A 23,618-nucleotide genomic window follows, 5' to 3' on the forward strand; every position below is an offset into this window, starting at 1 on the left:
CTGGGGGACAGGAGTCTCTGTTCCGGCACGCCGCCGGGACGGGGAAGTGCCCCCGGAAGGCTTCTCCATCGACACCACCGCCATCTTCATCACCGCTGCTGTCTCCCATGAGGAGGGAGTAGTTCTCCATCGAGGTTCGGGGCTGTACCGGTAGCTATGTGGTTAATCTCTCTCCTATGTGCTTCAATACAATAATCTCATGAGTTGCCTTACATGATTGAGATTCATATGATGATGCTTGTAATCTAGATGTCATTATGCTAGTCAAGTGGGTTTTACTTATGTGATCTCCGGAGACTCCTTGTCCCACGTGTGTAAAGGTGACAGTGTGTGCACCGTGTGGGTCTCTTAGGCTATATTTCACAGAATACTTATTCGCTATTATGAATGGCATAGTGAAGTGCTTATTTATATCTCTTTATGATTGCAATGTGTTTTGTATCACAATATATCTGTGTGCTACTCTAGTGATGTTATTAAAGTAGTTTATTCCTCCTGCACGGTGTAATGGTGACAGTGTGTGCATCGTGTAGTACTTGGCGTAGGCTATGATTGTGATCTCTTGTAGATTATGAAGTTAACTATTGCTATGATAGTATTGATGTGATCTATTCCACCTTTCGTAGTGTGAAGGTGACAGTGTGCATGCTATGTTAGTACTTGGTTTGGTTATGTTGATCTGTTATGCACTCTAAGGTTACTTAAATATGAACATTGAATATTGTGGAGCTTGTTAACTCCGGCATTGAGGGTTCGTGTAATCCTACACAGTTAGTGGTGTTCATCATCCAACAAGAGGGTGTAGAGTCTAGCATCTATATATTTATTCTGTTATGTGATCAATGTTGAGAGTGTCCACTAGTGAAAGTATGATCCCTAGGTCTTGTTCCTAAATACTGCTATCGCTGCTTGTTTACTGTTCTGTTACATGTTTACTTCCTGCAATATTACTACCATCAACTGCATGCCAGCAAGCACTTTTCTGGCGCCGTTACTACTGCTCATATTCATTCATACCACTTGTATTTCACTATCTCTTCGCCAAACTAGTGCACCTATTAGGTGTGTTGGGGACACAAGAGACTTCTTGCTTTGTGGTTGCAGGGTTGCATGAGAGGGATATCTTTGACCTCTTCCTCCCTGAGTTCGATAAACCTTGGGTGATCCACTTAAGGGAAACTTGCTGCTGTTCTACAAACCTCTGCTCTTGGAGGCCCAACACTGTCTACAAGAATAGAAGCACCCGTAGACATCAAGCTATTTTCTGGCGCCGTTGCCGGGGAGGAAAGGTAAAAGGCACTCATACTCCGGTCCCAGGTAATAAGTACTTTTCTGTTGCCGTTGTGTGTGTGCTCGAAGCTATTTCCTTTAGATCCTGCAATTGCATCTTTTTGTTTCTTGTTTACACTAGTTTGGCATAATGGACAACAATGAGCTTCTTATTCTATTTCCTGATTTAAGACATGGATGGTTTGATGCGAAAATTAAAAAACCTATGGAACATATTAGTATGAACGCTTTGAACATCATTGTTGCTAATGATATGGAAAATTCTAAGCTTGGGGAAGCTGGCTTTGATGAGCATGATATTTTTAGTCCCCCAAGCATTGAGGAGAAAATTTACTTTGATGATACTTTGCCTCCTATTTATGATGATTATAATGATAGTAGTCTTTTAGTACCGCCTGTTATGGAGGATAAATTTGATTATGATTACAATATGCCTCCTATATTTGATGATGAGAATAATAATGATAGCTACTTTGTTGAATTTGCTCCCACTACAACTAATAAAATTGATTATGCTTATGTGGGGAGTAATAATTTTATGCATGAGACTCATGATAAGAATGCTTTATGTGATACTTATATTGTTGAGTTTGTTCATGATGCCTCTGAAAATTATTATGAGAGAGGAAAATATGGTTGTAGAAATTTTCATGTTACTAAAACACCTCTCTATATGCTGAAATTTTTGAAGTTACACTGCTTTTATCCTCTTATGCTTGTCACTTTGTTCTTCATGAATTCATTTCTGTACAAGATTCCTTTTCATAGGAAGCATGTTAGGCTTAAATTTGTTTTGAATTTGCCTCTTGATGCTCTCTTTTGCTTCAAATACTATTTCTTGCGAGTGCATCATTAAAACTGCTGAGCCCATCTTAATGGCTATAAAGAAAGCACTTCTTGGGAGATAACCCATGTGTTTATTTTGCTACAGTACTTTTGTTTTATATTTGTGTCTTGGAAGTTGTTACTACTGTAGCAACCTCTCCTTATCTTTATTTTATTGCATTGTTGTGCCAAGTAAAGTCTTTGATAGTAAAGTCAATACTAGATTTGGATTACTACGCAGAAACAGATTTCTTGCTGTCACGAATATGGGCCTAATTCTCTGTAGGTAACTCAGAAAATTATGCCAATTTACGTGAGTGATCCTCACATATGTACGCAACTTTCATTCAATTTGGGCATTTTCATCTGAGCAAGTATGGTGCCATTTTAAAATTCGTCTTTATGGACTGTTCTGTTTTGACAGATTCTGCCTTTTATTTCGCATTGCCTCTTTTGCTGTGTTGGATGGATTTCTTTGTTCCATTGACTTTCAGTAGCTTTGGGCAATGTCCAGAAGTGTTAAGAATGATTGTGTCACCTCTGAACATGTGAATTTTTGATTATGCGCTAACCCTCTAATGAGTTTGTTTCGAGTTTGGTGTGGAGGAAGTTTTCAAGGGTCAAGAGAGGAGGATGATATACTATGATCAAGAGAGTGAAGAGTCTAAGCTTGAGGATGCCCCGGTGGTTCATCCTTGCATATTTCAAGAAGAATCAAGCATCTAAGCTTGGGGATGCCCAAGGCATCCCCTTCTTCATCGACAAATTTATCAAGTTCCTCCCTTGAAACTATATTTTTATTCGGTCACATCTTATGTACTTTACTTGGAGCGTCTGTTTGTTTTTGTTTTGTTTGAATAAATGCTTGTGTGGGAGAGAGACACGCTCCATTGTTGCATATGGACAAATATGTCCTTAGGCTTTACTCATAGTATTCATGGCGAAGGTTGAAACTGCTTCGTTAATTGTTATATGGTTGGAAACGGGAAATACTACATGTAGTAATTGATAAAATGTCTTGGATAATTTGATACTTGGCAATTGTTGTGCTCATGTTTAAGCTCTTGCATCATATACTTTGCACCCATTAATGAAGAAATACATAGAGCTTGCTAAAATTTGGTTTGCATAATTGGTCTCTCTAAGGTCTAGATAATTTCTAGTATTGAGTTTTGAACAACAAGGAAGACGGTGTAGAGTCTTATAATGTTTACAATATGTCTTTTATGTGAGTTTTGCTGCACCGGTTCATCCTTGTGTTTGTTTCAAATAACCTTGCTAGCCTAAACCTTGTATCGAGAGGGAATACTTCTCATGCATCCAAAATCCTTGAGCCATCCACTATGCCATTTGTGTCCACCATACCTACCTACTACATGGTATTTCTCCGCCATTCCAAAGTAAATTGCTTGTGTGGCACCCCGGACCAACTGTCCGAAATACCCGTTATGCATTCACTCATGATCCCATGATCAGTGTAACATGAGCACATAACTGAACTGATAAACAGAGTTACAACATCCATTACATAGTACCGGAATAATAAAAAGTCTTACAAACGGTCTTATGACCAAGCCTTACACAAATGGCCACATCGGGCTGAATTCAAACATCCAAAAGCAGCGGATACAAACAACTTCGTTGGGCCCAAGTCATGCCTTAAACCCTACAGGCAGCTGACCGGGAAACGTCCTAAGGCGCATAGTCGTCCTGATAACCTCCATCATCTTCAAAATCATCTTCATGGTCTGGCCAAGTAAATAGCCAGGGACAAAGCCGTGAGTACATTTTGAATTGTACTCGCAAACCATTTACAAAGTAACATATTAATGGGAACAAGGTACCGAGGACTAAACTAGGAGATCAAGAGGGAATATCTACTTTCATTTCAGAATATGTCATGTAGGGGAGAAGAAGTGTTTTGGTGGAGTTGGCATCTCAACTTCATGGGCGAAGGAGACACTCAAAGATTCATCTAAGACATCCCTACATGAATTAATTTAAGAAGATCCTTCACGACATAAACACCTAGGAAGGGTAGACCCAAGATTTATTTCCTTTCCGACCATCTCATCATGGCCACCATTATTTTTTTTCCAGTTCTCCAAGTACCAACAGAAACATTTTCTTTCTTTGCAAAGCATTTCCAAAACAAAACTCAACACAGCTAAGCAACGGCCATCCCAACTGTCCATGACCGCGGACGCGGCTATTCGAATAGATTTGACTCTGCAGAGTTTGCGCACTTTCCCCACAAGATCCGATAAATCCGCCGGGATCATCCCCGGTCCATCATACGAAAGTATGTGGGTTTCGGATAATCGGTCGAAACTTTTCGCTTATTCAAATTAGCAAGAGGTCCTACCCTATGGAGTGTGTACCCCCCCCGGCACCGTGGCAGCACACCTCCATTTGAGCGTGGCTCCACCGCCAAGCCAGGAGACCCATAGTGTCTTCCGGACGGGTCAGCCCCGAAGGCCTCCCGTTATACTATTGTCCCAACCTTGACAACCCGGCCTCGGGGGTAATCGTACCCTTGTATAGTTATGCGGTGCCTCAAGCTAAAGTGAACAAACGTCAAGTTAAGCCCCGTGCCCATGTTGGAGTAATGTGGTTGCGCGGGTTGGTTGTTCCGGGCGAATACATAGAACCATGTGTTGTTTTCCCAAAACCAAGTTACCATACTAACTTCTCCTTCAAAACCTCAATATTGTTTTCTTTAAACCTTTACTCAAAGTTACACATGGGCAAGATCTCATCTTCCCAAGGTTTTTAAGAAAAACTTTTACAACAAGGTAAGACCTTGAGGGTTTTCCCAACCTAAAGTTTATGTGTGAACTAAGAGGTACAATAGCATCAAGGTTGCCATCATACCATGAAGGGTGTCAACGACATCCATACTCACATTGAGCATGAATGGGGATAATCAAAAATTGGAGCAATAATCATGATGTTAACCCAAAGTTTTCACTAGAATTAGGAGGTGTCAAATGAATGAGTTTTAATCCACATACTTAGAGTAAGTACGCGAATCTACCAAGAGGGAATAATTACATACTTGGCGGCAAGTATGTCAAAGAAGAGAATTATCCAACCGAAAAACGCAAAGGATCAAGATGGGGAAGAATAAAAGATCTCAACCAAGAACATAGATAATCAAGGAGTCAAAGTAAATGGCTTGCCTTGGCTGGCTAGTCCCTGGTCTTCTTCAACACCTTCTCCAAAATCCTCTCCTTCAGCTTCTCCCACGTTCGTATCTAGCGTCGCGAAAATAGAAGAGCAACATACAATCAACACATAGCTCAAAAATCAAGTTTTAAAAGAATATGGTAAAGCATGCAGGGGTGTATGTTGTATCAAAGTAAAAACATGCATTGGCCAAATTTATAAGAAAAGGGTTGGGGTGGGAAATTAAATAACAACAAGTTTTTAATGAACAACATTTTATGTGACACACTATTTTTACAAACGAGCAAGAATTATTTTCTACAGGGACCCATAGTATTTTTCTGGTATGGACAACATTAAAACAAGATCATCACAATTGGAATCAGTCAAAAATATTAATTCTATGATTTTAGGATTTTAGTGGAGTATGCAGAATACAGAGCGCAAGTTTAATACACTAAAATTCGTATAAAAATCCTAAAAATATAAGGTCAGTGGCATGTGAAAGGTCTTGAAAATATCTTTCTAACGCAGTTGGTTTCATTTGATTTCGAGTTGTAGAACTCTGGTTATAAGCAATTTAGTTCACTGGTTTTTAGATACAAAAACTGAAAAATTTAAACAGATTTTCAAACGAAAATCTGGGCGGGAAGGAGTTGGGCCGCGTTTGTGAAGGAAACGGGCCATGCGGTGAGGAAGATGGGCCGGCCCAGGGGAGTGTCCACGCGGGCAGAGAGAAAAAGAAAAAAAGAAAAATAAAAGAAAAAGGGGGAGGCCCGCAGTGGGCCAGGCCTGCATGGCCACGCGGGCATGCATGGCCCATGCAGCCGGGCGATCACGATCCGATGGCCCAGGGCCATCTTCTCCGCTTCGCCACGCAGGGGCACGGGAGGGCGGCGGAAGAAGGGCAGGGAAGGCCGGGAAACTTGCCGGCGAGGGCTAGGGCACGGCGGCGAGGTCGAGGCTGGTCGGTGGTGTCGAGGAACGGGCGGTCGAACGTGGCAGCGTCTTCCCTGGCTCCGGCAGCACCTCCGTCTCCACGGTACCCGGCAGCAGCGCTTGAGCGGCGGCGTCCAGCGAGCCTGGAGAGGGAAGGGAGCAGGGTGAGGCCTCTAGGGCGACCAAAAACAGAATGGAACGGAGGGGCAGGGGTTGGCGTCGACGAAGAGGGCGCGGCGACCTTCTTCTCCGGGCGGTGACACGGGCAGGGCTTCGCCGGGGGAGGGGGCAGCAGCCCAGAGCAGCGCCCCGGGCACTCTCTGGAGCGTCTGTGGAGGTGGGGAAGAAGTGGGGCGGTGTGAGGGTGGAGGAGGAGTGCGGTGCCCCCTTTTATAGGCGAGGCAGGGCAACGGGCGGGAGGCGGACGGTGGCGTCGGCCAATCCAGAGAAGGGGACAGCGGCAGCGAGCGGGAGGGAGTCGAGGGGGCGCGCGGGGCCTCGAGGAGTCAGGGAGGGATACGAGGCGTCTGGCGCGTTTCCGAGGCGAGAGCGGGCATCGAGGCGTCGCCGCTCGCCTGGTGTCTGCGCGCGCGTGCGCGGGAAGATGTCCAGGGCGTGCACGTCCGTGGCCAGGATTCTGGTGGGCTTTGTGGCTGGCCTTGGGCCGAGTTGGAGGGGAAAGGGGAGTCCAGGGAGGGTCCAAGGTGTGGGGTGCGGGCCAGATAGTTGGCAAAGAAAGGGGGTGGGGTGAAAGCATCATGGCCCGGCCAAACAAGAGAGAAAGGGGGAGTGGAGTAGGAAGAGGGGGTAGTGTCCCCTTAGGGTTTGCAAAAAGAGAGAGAAGAAAGGGGGTACCAAAATAGGAGGGGTCACATGGCCACGGCCATATGAGAGAAATGTGCAAAGAAAAGAGAGGGGGAAATGTCCCCCCCCCTCCTAGGGTTTTCTCCAAAAGAGAGAAAGAGGGGGTGTCATGGTGAGTGGAGAGAGGGGAGATGTCATGCTAATGCATGTGCACTTATGCACCCAAATTTTTGATGAAGAGGGAAATTGTTCTAAAGGAGAGAAGTTGGATGTGGGTTGTTTCACAAATGGTGTCATGAAGAGTTTTTCCTCTATTAAATTTTGATACATAAACTTGCTACTAAGGGTTTTAGTGAGAGAAGTCGTTTAATAACACTCACTACTAGCAATCCTAATCAAAAATACAAGCTATGCACACTAGGTAGCAAGATAAATAAAAGTTTTTGTTGGCCCAAAATTTTAAAGCTAGAAAATATGCAGGGTTTGAAAAGTGGGTTGTGACAGCTTGAGTGCTACCTTTAAATTTCCATCATTCGCCTTTGCAATATTAGCTCATGGGACAAAATAGCCTTAAAAACTATTGTGGTATTGAATATGTACTTATGCACTTTATCTCTTATTAAGTTGCTTGTTGTGCGGTAACCATGTTTCTGGGGACGCCATCAACTCTTTGTTGAATATCATGTGAGTTGCTATGCATGTTCGTCTTGTCTGAAGTAAGGGCGGTTTTCACAATCAAATGGTTTGAGTATACATACTGTTAGAGAAGAACATTGGGCCGCTAACTAAAGCCATGAATCATGGTGGAAGTTTCAGTTTGGACATAAAACCTCAATCTCTTATGAGAATATTAACTGTTGAATGCTTAAGCATTAAAAGAGGAGTCCATTATCTGTTGTCTATGTTGTCCCGGTATGGGTGTCTAAGTTGAAGAATGATCAAAAGCGAGAAATCCAATGCGAACTTTCTCCTTAGACCCTTGTACATGCGGCATAGAGGTACCCCTTTGTGACACTTGGTTGAAACATATGTTATGCAATGATAATCCGTGTTAATCCGAGCTAATTAGGACAAGGTGCGGGCACTACTAGTATACTATGCATGAGGCTTGCAACTTGTAAGATATAATTTACATGATACATATGCTTTATTACTACCGTTGACAAAATTGTTCCATGTTTTCAAAATAAAAGCTCTAGCACAAATATAGCAATCGATGCTTTCCTCTTTGAAGGACCTTTCTTTTACTTTTATGTTGAGTCAGTTCACCTATTTCTCTCCATCTCAAGAAGCAAACACTTGCGTGAACTGTGCATTGATTCCTACATACTTGCATATTGCATTTGTTATATTACTCTATGTTGACAATTATCCATGAGATATACATGTTATAAGTTGAAAGCAACCGCTGAAACTTAATCTTCCTTTATGTTGCTTCAATACCTTTTACTTTGAATTATTGCTTTATGAGTTAACTCTTATGCAAGACTTATTGATGCTTGTCTTGAAAGTACTATTCATGAAAAGTCTTCGCTTTGTGATTCATTTGTTTACTCATGTCATTACCATTGTTTTGATCGCTGCATTCATTGCATATGCTTACAATAGTATGATCAAGGTTATGATGGCATGTCACTCCAGAAATTATCTTTGTTATCGTTTACCTGCTCGGGACGAGCAGGAACTAAGCTTGGGGATGCTGATACGTCTCCGACGTATCGATAATTTCTTATGTTCCATGCCACATTATTGATGATATCTACATGTTTTATGCATACTTTATGTCATTATTATGCGTTTTCCGGAACTAACCTATTGACGAGATGCCGAAGGGCCAGTTGCTGTTTTCTGCTGTTTTTGGTTTCAGAAATCCTAGTAAGGAAGTATTCTCGGAATTGGACGAAATCAACGCCCAGGGTCCTATTTTCACACGAAGCTTCCAGAAGACCGGAGGAGATATGAAGTGGGGCCACGAGGTGGCGCCACACTAAGGCAGCGCGGCCAGGCTAGGGCCCGCGCTGCCCTGTTGTGTGGGTCCCTCGTGACTCCACCGACCTTGCCCTTCCGCCTACTTAAAGCCTCCGTCGCGAAAACCCTACCACGTTCGACGAAACCAGAGAAAACCTTCCAGAGCCGCCGCCATCGCGAAGCCAAGATCTGGGGGACATGAGTCTCTGTTCCGGCACGCCGCCGGGACGGGGAAGTGCCCCCGGAAGGCTTCTCCATCGACACCACCGCCATCTTCATCACCGCTGTTGTCTTCCATGAGGAGGGAGTAGTTCTCCATCGAGGTTCGGGGCTGTACCGGTAGCTATGTGGTTAATCTCTCTCCTATGTGCTTCAATACAATAATCTCATGAGCTGCCTTACATGATTGAGATTCATATGATGATGCTTGTAATCTAGATGTCATTATGCTAGTCAAGTGGGTTTTACTTATGTGATCTCCGGAGACTCCTTGTCCCACGTGTGTAAAGGTGACAGTGTGTGCACCGTGTGGGTCTCTTAGGCTATATTTCACATAATACTTATTCGCTATTATGAATGGCATAGTGAAGTGCTTATTTATATCTCTTTATGATTGCAATGTGTTTTGTATCACAATATATCTGTGTGCTACTCTAGTGATGTTATTAAAGTAGTTTATTCCTCCTGCACGGTGTAATGGTGACAGTGTGTGCATCGTGTAGTACTTGGTGTAGGCTATGATTGTGATCTCTTGTAGATTATGAAGTTAACTATTGCTATGATAGTATTGATGTGATCTATTCCTCCTTTCGTAGTGTGAAGGTGACAGTGTGCATGCTATGTTAGTACTTGGTTTGGTTATGTTGATCTGTTATGCACTCTAAGGTTACTTAAATATGAACATTGAATATTGTGGAGCTTGTTAACTCCGGCATTGAGGGTTCGTGTAATCCTACACAGTTAGTGGTGTTCATCATCCAACAAGAGGGTGTAGAGTCTAGCATCTATCTATTTATTCTGTTATGTGATCAATGTTGAGAGTGTCCACTAGTGAAAGTATGATCCCTAGGCCTTGTTCCTAAATACTGCTATCGCTGCTTGTTTACTGTTCTATTACATGTTTACTTCCTGCAATATTACTACCATCAACTGCACGCCAGCAAGCACTTTTCTGGCGCCGTTACTACTGCTCATATTCATTCATACCACTTGTATTTCACTATCTCTTCGCCGAACTGGTGCACCTATTAGGTGTGTTGGGGACACAAGAGACTTCTTGCTTTGTGGTTGCAGGGTTGCATGAGAGGGATATCTTTGACCTCTTCCTCCCTGAGTTCGATAAACCTTGGGTGATCCACTTAAGGGAAACTTGCTGCTGTTCTACAAACCTCTGCTCTTGGAGGCCCAACACTGTCTACAAGAATAGAAGCACCCGTAGACATCACTTCATCGAGTGCATCAACATCATCCTCCAATGCTTTTCTTGAAGCTTCTTCGTCATATTCCGTTACCCTTGGAGAATCATGCTCTATTTCTATCGGCAGTACTACCTCAGCTCCATGGACCAGAAAAACGGTGTTTCTTGTGTCGCTGTATTTGGTGTTGTTCGAATACTCCATAACACACTGGGCAACTCCTCTGGCCAAGTGTGTCGAGATTTTTCCAGTGGTGCTAACAGACGTTTCTTGATACCATTACATATGGTGTCGTTGGCTTTCTCGACTTGACCATTGGTTTGCGGGTGCGCAACCGATGCAAAGTGTAGTTTAATGCCTACCTCTGCACAATATGCCTTGAATTCCTTGGATGTGAAATTACGACCGTTGTTCGTGACGATGCTATGGGGTACTCCAAACCGAAAAACGATACTTTTCACGAACTTGATTGCAAACGCTCCATCTGGTGAATTTATCGGCTTCGCTTCTATCCACTTTGTGAACTTGTCGACAGCGACGAGCATGTACTCGTATCCTCCTGGCGAAGCTTTGTGTAATTTTCCCACCATATCAAGACCCCAATGAGCAAAGGGCCAAGACAGCGGTATTGGCATCAACTCTGCTGCCGGAGAATGAGGTTTTGCGGCAAATCTCTGGCACGCGTCGTAAGTACGAACTATGTCTTTTGCATCCTCAATTGCTGTCAACCAATAAAATCCTGCTCTGAAAACCTTGGCTGCGATAGCTCGGCTGCTTGCGTGATGTCCACACACTCCTTCGTGTACATCCTTCAGAATTAGCCTTCCTTCTTCAGGTGTGACACATCTTTGTAGTACTCCCAAAATACTTCTTTTGTATAGCTCTCCTTTGACTACAGTAAAGGCTTTAGAATGCCTAATAACTCGCCTTGCTTCAACTAGATCGTCGGGTAATTCCTGTCTCAATATATATGCTATGTACGCCTACATCCAAGGAAACTGTATCATCATTATTACCTTAGGTTCCTCCTCTTGTCTCGATGGTACTTCTTTAGCCTCCAAGGATTTCTCCTCCTTTTCTTTCTTGTGATGTTTCTTCGCCTTGGTTGATCGTTCAACTATCTCTTCCCAGAACACTCCAGGTGGTATTGCGAGACATTGCGACCCAATGCTTGCGAGAACATCGGCTTCATCATTGCTTAGCCTACTGATGTGATTTACCTCGCACCCATCGAAAACTTCTCGAGCTCGTTATACACTTCTTTGTATGCTATCATACTATCATTGACTGCGTCGCGTTGATTCATGACTTGCTGAGCCACCAATTGTGAATCATCGAAGATTTTTAATCGAGTTGCATCGCAGGCCTTCGCCATCTTCATCCCATGTATAAGAGCTTCATATTCTGCCTCATTGTTAGACGCGTTTGGAAACGTCATTCGTAAGACATACTTCAATTTGTCGCCTTCAGGTGATATTAGTATCACGCCTGCTCTAGCTCCCTCTACTCTCTTGGACCCGTCGAAGTTCATAGTACAAGTTCTCGATAAATCCGGAGGTCCCGTATTTTGTAGCTCCATCCACTCTGCGATGAAGTCTGGTAAGATCTGCGACTTGATTGCTTTTCTTTTTTCGTATGTGATGTCCCAAGGGGAAAGCTCTATTCCCCAAAGGGAGACACGGCCCGTAGCCTCTGGATTATTTAATATATTGGATAAAGGCACCTCATTGACCACTATTATCGGATGCGCCGAAAAATAGTGTCGCAGTTTTCTTGCGGTTGTAAACACTCCATATGCTAACTTTTGGTACTGTGGATACCGTTGTTTCGAGGGTGATAAAACTTCACTGATGAAATACACTGGCCTCTGTACTCCATGGAGTTTTCCTTCTTCCTCTCTTTCGACCACTAAAGCTGTACTGACCACCTGAGGTGTGGCTGCAATATATAACAAGAGAGACTCCTTTTCCTTAGGCGCTACCAGGATTGGTGGTGTCGAAATTACTCGCTTAAGATCTTCAAAAGCTTTGTCTGCTTCCTCGTTCCACTGAAACTTCTCTCCTTGTTTGGTCAAAGCGTAAAATGGCAACGCTTTTTCTCCCAGCCTGGCGACGAATCTGCTTAAAGATGCGACTCGCCCAGTCAGCTGTTGTATTTCCTTCAACTTTGTTGGCTTCCTCATTGTTACGATAGCTTGAATTTTCTCTGGATTGGCTTCGATTCCTCTTGCTGAAACCAGAAACCCGAGAAGTTCTCCCGCAGGAACGCCAAAGGAGCACTTTGTCGGGTTCAGCTTGAGGCAGAACTTGTCGAGGTTGTCGAAAGTTTCCTTTAGATCCTCGATCAATGTTGATCCCTTTTTTGTTGTTATGACGACATCGTCGATGTACACTTGTACATTTTTGCCAATCTGTGTTGCAAGACACTTCTGCATCATCCGTTGATATGTTGCTGCCGCGTTTTTCAAGCCAAAAGGCATTGTTCTGTAGCAGAACACGCCATGAGGTGTTATAAAAGCTGTTTTGACCTCGTCATCTTCTTTCAATCTGATATGGTTATAACCAGAGTATGCATCCGGGAAGGAAAGACGTTCACAGCCTGCCGTGGAGTCGATAATTTGATCGATCCTTGGGAGGGGGAAGTGATCCTTTGGATAATGCTTATTGAGACTTGTGAAGTCGACGCACATGCGAAGGACTTTTGTGTTTTTCTTCGGGACCAAAACTGGGTTAGCTACCCACGTGGCCTCTGTATGTAACTCTTTGATTAAACCAGCCTCTCTGAGTCTATCAATCTCTGATAGCATAGCTTTGCGGTTTGGTTCCGAAAAACGCCGCAAAGGTTGTTTAATTGGTCTCGCTATTGGATCCAAGTTTAGGTTGTTCTCGGCAAGTTCCCTGGGTACTCCTGGCATGTCAGCTAGACACCATGCGAAGATTTTCCAGTGCTCACGGAGGAACTCGACGAGCGCGCTTTCCCATGCGAGGTCCATGTTTGCTGCAATGGACGTCGTTTTCTTTGGATCTGTCGGGTGAATATGCACCTCCTTAGAATCCTTGGTAGTGTTAAAGGTTGGCTCCCTGAGTGGCCTTCCTACATCTGGCAACACATCATAATCTGTTGTTAGCCTTGACGCCATATATTCTGCTTGCATCCCGAAGGTTTCTGACAGTCGATGAAAATCCTTGTCGCATTTATCAGCTAACACGAAACTGCCTTTGACTGTAATCAGTCCCTTGGGTCCAGGTAACCTCAACAACAGGTACGTGTAGTGTGGTACCGCCATAAACCTGGCATATGCTGGTCGTCCCAATAAGGCGTGATATTGCGACGGGAAATCCACAACTTCGAACTCCAACTTTCTATCCTGTAACTTTCTCGGGTTCCAAACTGAACGTCGAGATTGATCTTCCCCAGCGGATAACTTGGCTTGTCTGGCGTGATGTGATACGTCTCCAACGTATCGATAATTTCTTATGTTCCATGCCACATTATTGATGTTATCTACATGTTTTATGCACACTTTATGTCATATTCATGCATTTTCTGGAACTAACCTATTAACAAGATGCCGAAGTGCCAGTTGCTGTTTTCTGCTGTTTTTGGTTTCAGAAATCCTAGTAACGAAATATTCTCGGAATTGGACGAAATCAACGCCCAGGGTCCTATTTTGCCACGAAGCTTCCAGAAGACCGAAGAGGAGACGAAGTGGGGCCACGAGGCGGCCAGACTACAGGGCGGCGCGGCCTAGGTCTTGGCCGCGCGGCCCTGTCATCTGGGCCCCTCGTGTGGCCCCCTGACCTGCCCTTCCGCCTACTTAAAGCCTCCGTTGCGAAACCCCCAGTACCGAGAGCCACGATACGGAAAACCTTCCAGAGACGCTGCCGCCGCCGATCCCATCTCGGGGGATCCAGGAGATCGCCTCCGGCACCCTGCCGGAGAGGGGATTCATCTCCCGGAGGACTCTACGCCGCCATGGTCGCCTCCGGAGTGATGTGTGAGTAGTCTACCCCTGGACTATGGGTCCATAGCAGTAGCTAGATGGTTGTCTTCTCCCCATTGTGCTATCATTGTTGGATCTTGTGAGCTGCCTAACATGATCAAGATCATCTATCTGTAATTCTATATGTTGCGTTTGTTGGGATCCGATGAATAGAGAATACTTGTTATGTTGATTATCAAAGTTATATCTATGTGTTGTTTATGATCTTGCATGCTCTCCGTTACTAGTAGATGCTCTGGCCAAGTAGATGCTTGTAACTCCAAGAGGGAGTATTTATGCTCGATAGTGGGTTCATGCCTGCATTGACACCTGGGACAGTGACAGAAAGTTCTAAGGTTGTGTTGTGCTGTTGCCACTAGGGATAAAAACATTGATGCTATGTCTAAGGATGTAGTTGTTGATTACATTACGCACCATACTTAATGCAATTGTCTGTTGCTTTGCAACTTAATACTGGAGGGGGTTCGGATGATAACCTGAAGGTGGACTTTTTAGGCATAGATGCAGTTGGATGGCGGTCTATGTACTTTGTCGTAATGCCCAATTAAATCTCACTATACTCATCATGATATGTATGTGCATGGTCATGCCCTCTTTATTTGTCAATTGCCCAACTGTAATTTGTTCACCCAACATGTTGTTTATCTTATGGGAGAGACACCTCTAGTGAACTGTGGACCCCGGTCCAATTCTCTATACTGAAATACAATCTACTGCAATACTGTTCTACTGTTTTCTGCAAACAATCATCTTCCACACAATACGGTTAATCCTTTGTTACACCAAGCCTGTGAGATTGACAACCTCACTGTTTCGTTGGGGCAAAGTACTTTGGTTGTGTTGTGCAGGTTCCACGTTGGCGCCAGAATCTCTGGTGTTGCGCCGCACTACATCCCGCCGCCATCAACCTTCAACATGCTTCTTGGCTCCTACTGGTTCGATAACCTTGGTTTCATACTGAGGGAAACTTGCCGATGTACGCATCACACCTTCCTCTTGGGGTTCCCAACGGACGCGTGTTGAACGCGTATCAAGCAGCTTTTTCTGGCGCCGTTGCCGGGGAGATCAAGACACGCTGCAAGGGGAGTCTCCACTTCTCAATCTCTTTACTTTGTTTTTGTCTTGCTTAGTTTTATTTACTACTTTGTTTGCTGCACTAAATCAAAATACAAAAAAAAATTAGTTGCTAGCTTTACTTTATTTACTGTCCTGCACTCTATATCAAAAACACAAAAAAATTAGTTACTTGCATTTGCTTTACTTGTTTCAACATGTTTCCTTTTAATTTTACCACGAAAGACATACCGGTAGGACGTGGGTCTATAATTGGGAGAAATAATATAGAAGAATTTTTCAATCATATCAGTACCGTTGAAGATTTTGAAGATAGACACTTGGTAGAACTTGCTCCTACTTATGAAATTGCCGCTGCTGCTTTAGTTCCTATGATGGAAACTAAATTTGTTAATCTCAATCCTATCATCCAACACATGTTTCTTACACTCGGTGATATGGAAGAAGGGGAAAAGAAAGACTTTGTTTTAGAAACCCTTCTTAGAGAATTTGGTGGTATAGCAAGAGAGGCTAGAAAGGTCTTTGCTAAATATAATATGCTTGGTTCTTATACCAATTTTGTTAGTCTCCTTGAAAAGATGGATATGGATAGAATAAAGTACACTAATAATATTAATGATGGTGGGGAGATCAAAGCACCAATACCATGTAAGCTCCTAGCAATGAATGAAGCGTTAGAAAATAACTATGTTTGGCTTGTTCCTGAAAATTTGTTTGATGAGAGTAGCAAGCCCAAGACTAATGAAAAGGGAGCCGCTGAAACTTATGTATCCAATATACTATGCATGGTTGAGAAAACTCCAAACCCCGCTGAAAATTCACCGTCCGATAATACTTGATACACACTTTCTGCGCCTAGCTGAAAGGCGTTAAAGAAAAGCGCTTATGGGAGACAACCCATGGTTTTTACCTACAGTACTTTGTTTTTATTTTGTGTCTTGGAAGTTGTTTACTACTGTAGCAACCTCTCCTTATCTTAGTTTTGTGTTTTGTTGTGCCAAGTTAAGCCGTTGATAGAAAAGTTCATACTAGATTTGGATTACTGCGCAGAAACAGATTTCTTTGCTGTCACGAATCTGGGCTGTTTTCCCCTGTAGCTAACTCAGAAAATTATGCCAATTTACGTGAGTGATCCTCAGATATGTACGCAACTTTCATTCAATTTGGGCATTTTCATTTGAGCAAGTCTGGTGCCATTTTAAAATTCGTAAATACGAACTGTTCTGTTTTGACAGATTCTGCCTTTTATTTCGCATTGCCTCTTTTGCTATGTTGGATGAATTTCTTTGATCCACTAATGTCGAGTAGCTTTATGCAATATCCAGAAGTGTTAAGAATGATTGTGTCACCTCTGAATATGTTAATTTTTATTGTGCACTAACCCTCTAATGAGTTGTTTCGAGTTTGGTGTGGAGGAAGTTTTCAAGGATCAAGAGAGGAGTATGATGCAACATGATCAAGGAGAGTGAAAGCTCTAAGCTTGGGGATGCCCCGGTGGTTCACCCCTGCATATTCTAAGAAGACTCAAGCGTCTAAGCTTGGGGATGCCCAAGGCATCCCCTTCTTCATCGACAACATTATCAGGTTCCTCCCCTGAAACTATATTTTTATTCCATCACATCTTATGTGCTTTTCTTGGAGCGTCTGTTTGTTTTTGTTTTTGTTTTGTTTGAATAAAATGGATCCTAGCATTCACTTTATGGGAGAGAGACACGCTCCGCTGTAGCATATGGACAAGTATGTCCTTAGCTTCTACTCATAGTATTCATAGCGAAGTTTCTTCTTCGTTAAATTGTTATATGGTTGGAATTGGAAAATGATACATGTAGTAATTGCTATTAATGTCTTGGGTAATGTGATACTTGGCAATTGTTGTGCTCATGATTAAGCTCTTGCATCATATGCTTTGCACCCATTAATGAAGAAATACATAGAGCATGCTAAAATTTGGTTTGCATATTTGGTCTCTCTACACTACTAGGGAAAGGCTTACCGCCGGCGTCCTGTAATGGCTTACCGCCGGCGCCTTCGCATTCGCCGGCGATCACCTTGCCGGTGGTAATGCCTCATCGCCGGCGCCTTCCAATTCTCCGGTGGTAAGTCACCGTTACCGCCGGCATTTTGCCCAATTCACCGGGGGTAAGCGTTTCCGCCGGCGCCTTTCCATCTCGCCGGGGCTTGGATGTTACCGCCGGCGCTCCCCATTTCGCCAGCGATAATACTAACAGGAGCATCAGGTCCTTACCGCCGGCGCTTCCCATTTCGCCTGCGGTAATATTAATAGGACCATCAGGTCGTTACCGCCGGCGCCTTCCCATTTCGCCAGCAGTAATATGAACAGGAGCAAAAAATAAAACTCGAATTAGACAATATGTACACCAGAATTCATAGCATATACACAGAATATACAGGCAAGTACAAGAATGACAGCAAGATATACATCATTAGCAAGATACACATCATTGGCAATACACATCATTAGAAAGTCCCGAAATGTCGATAACATGCATGCATCAATAACACAAGTGTCGACCATATGGTTCAACCATCACGACTCGAAGTAGCACATGTTACAGAAATACATATAAGTCCAGTCGACGACCTAGCTAAACAACAATGACATAGTAAACTAGAGAGGCGGTAGCGGCAAGCATCATCACGATGAAAGGGGTCCTCCACATCTCCCTCCTCTGTCCCACTCGAAAGTTGGCGTATCGAGTTTCCGCCTCCTCCAAAGTGGTGTACCCCTTGTAGCTGTTGCCGCTGAAACGGTGGACCTGCCTCCTACAGTCTTCCCAGTCCTCGTAGACTCCAGGAACCCTGCCGTGGTAGACGACATAGTACGTCATCTATGCAAACACATAAAAAAGAAATGAAAGTTGTTAGTACATTAGTAGAGAGAGATATAACATAGAGTAGTGCAAAGAAAAAGCATGAAAATTACTTAAGTAATTTTATGACTAACATTTGCAAAGGACAAAAGTGTTTGAGTCAAGTCGGATTAGTCGGGAAGGGACTGATGCCCTCAAGCGTGTTGAATGTTACGTCGTCATATCCATCTTCTAATCGGCCATCTATCTCGGCCTTAGAAAGTGCGGGACCATAGTGGAACAAGCCACCATTACCGCAGACATCCCTCAGTATTGTGCAAATGGTCCATTGGATGGCACGGAACTCGGCTCTCACGTTTTCATCGGTGGTGTCCGCCATGTTCACGAACATCCGCTGAAGACTGGATGGCAACAAGAGATCGTTCTGAGACCTTACAATCGACCTCATCTGTAGGATGGCAAACCAGGCCTCCATCCCATTGTCATGCGCCGATTGCTTGAGGCAGGGGAACTTGGTTATGTGGTTGCACACATAGCAACCTTTCACTTTCTTCTCATGCCTGATTTTGTCGATGCCAACCTCGGCTATGAAGCCGCTGAGGGCTTTATCAAGTGTAGACTTAAGGTCGGTGAAGTCCTTGTCCGGATAAAGCCCGGAGTCGAGGTAACTGACATGTGAATGATACGGGTGAAAGAGGAGGAGGGTGCAGTACTTGAATCTGCGCAAAATGGAAATAAACCATCATACTCGATCAACTATGAAGGAAATTCATGAATGAATGTAATAGAGGGTACTCTAGTAACCAAATACTTACTCGCGGAAATATGGTATGGCAAAGCATTTCTTATCCTTGTTTAACACCAAGAAATCCCTGATGTACTTCGCCAGAAACGCTTGTTCGTTCTGGACGACAGTTGGAGTCATGTAGAAGGGGTCCATGATAGCGATGTCCGTTGTGTTCTCCATGGCGATATCGTGCGCCATGCTGAGCGATAGGAGGCGGACCAAGTTTCGGTCGAGCTGTTGCATGTTCAATAGCCTGAAGATGTCTTCATATCGAATGAACATCAAGTCCGCAGGGTATGTGGTGACAAAGCCAAAGCCACTGGGCACCTTGGCCGTCAAAACCGGGTACGAGGGATTTCTATCTCGAAGAAGTAGTTCCTCCTTCATTAGAACAGCATCATGCAAGCTCCTCATATCGGGCGTCACCTGTTTGGACAATGTGTGCCGGCAGCATAGGCTGGCCTAGGTGATGCATCTTCCTCCACGGGGTCGGCAACTTGTCATTAACCACTTTCTTGCTTGCGGCAACATCTCCGGACTTCTTCCGCTTCCTGGCCTTCTTCTTACTACAACTGGGAGTGGCGTTTTGTTTCATACCCTCCGTGGTCGCACCAAGGAGTGTCCTCGGGGTAAGCCCAACTCGGGGTGGAGCGGTGAAGGCGGTAGGGTCTTCCTGCTCGGGAGTTTCTTGTGAAAGGAACAACTTCTTCTTTAGCGTACGATCGGCGGGTGGCTTGTAAGGAGAAACCCCGTCGCCCTCCATCTCAGCGATGAACGTATCGATTGGAGCTTGATCGATGTCCAACGCGTTGCCGTGCTGACTCTCGGGCTGACTGTCGGGCTGGCTATCGGGCCCAAAAGGACCACCAGCCGGTGGAGGACTCGGGGCAGCCATCGCATCCTGAGGAGTGACCATGCCATAGCTTGCCTCCGAACCTGAGGCGGTGGTGTTCAGCCGAATTAGGGCTTTCGGCCATAGAAGGATGTGATTCTTGAGGTCCCCGAGAGTGAGCGGGGTTTCCGTTTCCGGGGGTTGATAAGGAGGATGGAGGTCTTGGCATCCCGGTAACGACCGGTTCACGCGAACCCGGCTCACGCTATCATCCATCCTGACGCAGTGGAAAATCCGCTGTGTTGGCAGGATGACACTGCCGCTCGCTACAGCCTTCAACTTGTTGTCTACATTCAGTAGCAAGGTGCAAGGAGTCGCGTTCTCCTGTGAAAACATGTGTAGGTCAGAGAGGGGCGACGACAAAGTAACTAATTTGTAGAGCTTGAGAGACTAAATTAATTACTGTGAGGGCGTCGAGCTTGGCTCGCGTTGAAGGACCGAGGCCAGGCGTGCAGGTGACTGAGGGGCTAGTACTGTGGCCCCCCGCCAGGTCCGACGAATGCTCTCTAGCGCCCACATTGCCGGCGGGTGGAGTCACCAAGTTGGGTGTGCATTGAGCGTGTCTAGTTGGAGGCCGGTTGTCCGAGTTCTTTGGCGCCTAGGCTGATAACCGGCATCGGTCCCTTTTGGCCGCCGGCGAAGTAATTCTTCATCGACAACACAAGATCAGGGATGATTTCATTGACCCTGGTGGCCACCGCGTCATCGACCTTGCTAGCAACCTCGGCACTGACGCATTGCTGAACCTCGGCACTGACTCGTTGCTGAACCTCGGCACTGACGCGTTGCTCCATGGTTGTTTCCAAGTCGGCCACCTTTTTCAGCAGAGCCTCGTGCTCCCGGTCCTTCTGCGCCTGCCGCGACTCCTTAGTGCTTGCGGGCACGTCCAAGCCATAGTCGGCAAGCTTGCGACCTCCTCCGGCGCCGGGGACACGGTGGGGCTTGTCCAAAAGCGGCCGCGCCTTCACGGTGTTCAGACCCCTGATAAAAGGCGTGTCCCACGGGACTTTGCCCGTCGACGTCTGGGACGAGGAGCCAGCTGATTCGGCGGCTGCTTATTCCGCCAACTGCCAGAAGTAACATGAACAATTTTAGAATGTAATGGACTTGGTGAGCAGTATCAAATTAATAAGCTGGTAAATTGCTTACCACTGCTTTCTCTAGTGCCATCACCTTCGCGTCGGCGACCAACTCAACTCCCACCACCACATCAGGTTTCGTGACACGTTTCCCAGCCAATTCTCGATGGTATCGGGACCTGAGATATGCCCTGAAGAGTGGGTCTTTGTACTTGGCAAAAGGGGGCTCGAGGCCAGCATTTATGTAGGCCTGGTCCTCCTTGTCCCATACCGGCTGCTTGCCTTCGAAGCCACGGCAACCGAGATTGTGGTGACCGATGTTCTTATCCGCCAGCTCCTTCCCCCAGGTCGATTGTCTTTTGGTGTACTCGAGCTCCTCGTTTTCCAAGAATTTATTATACTGCTCCAGCGTCATCCGCGGGAAGTGGCGCTGGATCTCTTCCCAAGTCTCATTGTCACCAAGCACCCCCCTCAGCATGGTTTTATAACCGCTGAGGTTCTTGGAGAACTTAGAGAGGGCTCGTCTGTTCACGATGTTATCCTTGGTATCCTCGTTCCTGTGTTCCACAGGGAACTCATACCGTGCGTGCAGCCGCGCAAGGAGTTGGGCCTGCAGATGCTGCTTCTTCTTGGTTCGGAGTTTCGTCTCGTTGACGTCGACGACGTCCCGAAGGATTGCTCCCAGTTGGAGGCCGTACCCCTTCGCCACGTGCTTGGGCTCAGTAGGAATCCCGGTCTTGGCGTCCACCGCGGCGATTATATCACGAGTGGTGCCGACCCTGTTTGGGCGCCGCTGCTTCCGTTTCCTCTTGGCCTCGGTAGTAGTATCCGAGCTACCCCCGGCAACGCCACTGTCGGTGGTCTCGTCGGCAGCCCCCCTCTCATCCTCACCATCGTTGTCCATCTCATCATCCCCCTCCTCTGAGGACTCGTCATCGCTGCCTGGAAGGTCCTCCAGCTGATCCGAGACCATGAGCCTGTAGTGCTCATCCAACTTCCGCTGAGAAGACCCGTCAACGTCTTCGTTGGGGTCTGCAGAAGACGACATCGCTAGCTACGTGCTTCTGCCATGTATTTGGAACTACTATTAGTCAAAGAAAGAAAACAGGTAGTGTTTTAGGAACATGCTAACAAAGGTAGATGTGACAGCATTAGGCAGCATACACATGCAGATGAAGCAGTATCTTATTAAACTATACCAACAAAAAATTCGGCATGACCTTTGCTAAAAAATGGTCATGCCGGAGTGCCAGAAATTCACCAGAACGGAAGTTAATCGACATTTCGGCGAAACATTGGCACTCAATGTACCTGCAGACACATTTCACACAACCTTTCGAATTGGATGAATACTATTCCATTCTAGAGCATTAACAAAAGAGATGAAACTGAAAGGGGAATACAGATCACTTCAGCATGAATCACTAATATCCAACAGGGCACCTTCAGACAATTTATGTGCTGTTACATAAGGCCACAAGTAACTCTTAGCAACCACAGATGGAAACTACATACAGTAACAGCAGTCCACAGTAGCTAATCAGCCAGTAACCACACAACATACTGTACCCTAAACAATGCATGAGACCAACACTACTGTTTTCTTTTAAGGTTTGCGCACCAAATCCTGTTTTAATCAATTAATGCAGGGCTGAGATCAATTGGAACAGTTCAGTTTCTAAATGACACTAGCAGAGTGCAGCTATGGTTCAAAGTCAAGCATGACACACACATATATATATATATACAACTGATAGAACACCGTGAGTGCAGCATGGCAGCGATTTTCAAATGCTATGTGTTCCGTGTTTTTTAGACAGTTCATTAGTGCTTACATAGTCCAGTGCTGATCTGGTCTGAAACATGCTGAGCCAATACTTAATTATCGAAGTACTCAGAGTTGAGAACTTGAGATAGACAGAACATTTCCCTGCTACCCCAACCACAACCAGTTTGTAAGCAAGCAATTGACCAGCAAGCAAACAGTATACTACTACTAAAACAGGTTTGCAAGTAATTGACTAAGTACGCAAACAACATACTACTACTAAAACAAGTTGCAAGAGAACTTGCCAATCACAACATTAGGTATTTAAATGACTCAGCTAAAATGTAAAACATGTACAGAACGAACATACTGGTGTCCATTCATCTTACACAAACTAAAAGGGCTTCCTCAAATTTAACAAACATCAATCTGTTTTCTAATGAAGTAGGGGCATGCCACTGTTCATCAAAAACTAAATACAAACATTCAGAAACAGAAAATGAGGCACAAACATGCACCTGAATATTGTAAACTGGCTATTACGAAAGTTCAATTTGCATACCAACTTTTTGCAACTATAATAAACATGTGCATGATTCTCTGCTAATCTTTGAACCTTGTTTGTTTCAGCACCTAACGGTCAAAGTGGTGGAACAAAATCACAGCTGCTCCTAATGCAAACATGAAATGAACAAAAATGTACTAACAAGAACCAGAAGGCATATAGGTGGCTTTACCATCTAGTCCCATGCAACAGATTGCCACATTTTAGCAC

The sequence above is a fragment of the Lolium perenne genome, chromosome 5 (assembly GCF_019359855.2).
Source record: "Lolium perenne isolate Kyuss_39 chromosome 5, Kyuss_2.0, whole genome shotgun sequence".
Taxonomy (NCBI): Eukaryota; Viridiplantae; Streptophyta; class Magnoliopsida; order Poales; family Poaceae; genus Lolium; species Lolium perenne.